Source organism: Crotalus tigris, unplaced genomic scaffold, assembly GCF_016545835.1.
Source record: "Crotalus tigris isolate CLP2741 ecotype Arizona unplaced genomic scaffold, ASM1654583v1 scf7180000018016.4438896, whole genome shotgun sequence".
NCBI lineage: Eukaryota > Metazoa > Chordata > Lepidosauria > Squamata > Viperidae > Crotalus > Crotalus tigris.
The window spans coordinates 4,402,460-4,404,511 of record NW_024096778.1 but is presented as its reverse complement, the minus strand read 5'-3'; the positions used below and the strand labels follow the sequence as shown (position 1 = coordinate 4,404,511).

The following is a 2,052-nucleotide window of genomic DNA, read 5'->3' as shown; positions in this document are numbered from 1 at the left end:
ATATAATATCTGTAAGTGAAAAATAAGTGTGTGTGTGTGTGTTTGTGTGTGTGTGAGAGAGAGAGAGAGAGAGAGAGAGAGAGAGAGAGAGAGAGAGAGACTATGTGTGTAAGAGAACTGATTCTCTTTTCTTTCTTTCTTTCTTTCTTTCTTTCTTTTTTCTTTTTTTTTTTTTTTTTTTTGAAGCAGGGTGCATCCCCAAACTATTTTGGATACTCCTGAACTTTCAAGGAGTGATCCAGAAAAAGGCAACATTTTTTTTCTGTATTAGCAAAAATATGGAAACTGCTCTGAATATTTCTAAAATACCAGAAACATCTTCTCTAGAGAATCAGCTGGTTGATAATTTAACACGAAATCGTATCAATGGCTTCATTGCTCTTATTTGCATTTTGGGCCTGGTAGAATATGGAAAGACCATTTATCTCCTGGCCTTTTCCATTAAGAGGAATTCTTTCCCCATTTAAATCCTGTAACCTTCCATTGCTGATTTTGGGGTCCTCACATCCCTCATTATGGCAGCTATATTTGTGGGGATGTAAACTTTTTATAAAGTAACTTACATAGTCGAAACCTTTTTCTTCTTGTTTTTTGAGTTCTTTTCCTTCACCTATTCTGCTAGCCAGTTTCTGATGATGGCCATCAGCCTGGACAGCTGTGTGTCTGTCCTCTTCCCCCCCGGCATCACTGCCATCAACCGCCATATTTCTCCACTCTTGTTTGTGGACCCATCTGGATCCTCTCCTTCTTGCTCTCTGTAGTGCACTTTATTCTCCACCAGACCAGGAACAAAAGAATTTCACCTTTGCTTTACCAGCTTCTTTTGAATGGCTTATTTTGTACCCCTCTCATGGTTTTGTCTACTGTGACCCTCTGGATTCACATGAGGTCTAAATCACAATGCAATCAAAGGAAGTTCCTCACCACCATCTTGCTGGCTCTCTTCTTCTTCCTCCTTTTTTCTCTCCCAATGTATGCCTCATATGTCATTTATTATTTCAGTTTCCCTCATCCCGTCCTCTTGACAATTGGAATAGGAAGTGCTACTCTCAAGAGCAGCATCAACCCCCTCCTTTATTTCTTAGTGGGGAGGAAGCAGAGGGGAAAGAATCAGCCCAGAACATCCTTGAAGGTGGCTCTTCAAAGAGTCTTCAAGGATGAGCAGAAGGGCAGCCTGGAGGAACAGCAAGCTGCAAAGGAAGAACTTTTGTGAAGTCTTACTGTCACTGTAATTCACGTTTGATAGCCATAAATAATATGTGCATTTGATAAAAAGCAAGTTTATCAAACAAAGTAGCTAACGCCAAACAATAAAAAAGGAAATACTGCTGTATTCGTAATTTTCAAAGAGAAATGTTTGTACAGAAAGTGTCTGACTTCATATATCTTTTTTATTTCATCCCATGAAATTATATCTCACTTCATGTAATTCTTTATTTCATAAAATGAAATATGTCTGGCGTCATACAATTCTTCTTTATAGCATAACAACTCCTATTAATGCATGTTTTTTTTAAAAAAATTAACTTTTCACATTTTATGTATGTTTATTTCCTATATAATTGCAAAGGTTTTGTCCCTAAAGCACTTGACAGAAGAACATACAGCTTTGCTAATTGTATACATAACAAAAGGAAAGAGCAGGAAAAAAATATGTACAGGATACATTTTCTGAAATAAAATATGACAGTTTTGATCCTCACACATTTCAGAGATAACATTCACTGATATTACAGCCTGGGGGTTTGTAATTTTTCCTATGGCCCCCATTTCTCTTCTGTTGCTCCCAAGGCATGGAACGGAATTTACGTGAAAACTGTCTCTCTTGCTCTTTCCCTTTTTATTAAGAGGCTAAAGCTTCACCATTAATTACTGAATTCCAACTGGTTTCTAATTTAATTTAATTTTCCTCACTGTTGCCTCATTTCATGAATTAGTTGCCTTTAAGCAACATCTAGAAGCAGCAGGCATGGTTGGTGCTTATCTAGAAATAAAAATATCATTTCTAGAAAGCAAAGTAAGCTGAGTATTTTATAAATGTCATGCAGTTCA

General features: G+C 37.0%; 1 pseudogene; it reads left to right on the top strand.

Annotated features, from left to right (window-relative positions):
* Nucleotides 1-278: 278 nt before the first annotated feature.
* Nucleotides 279-1,213, top strand: LOC120309425 (annotated as a pseudogene).
* Nucleotides 1,214-2,052: the final 839 nt, after the last annotated feature.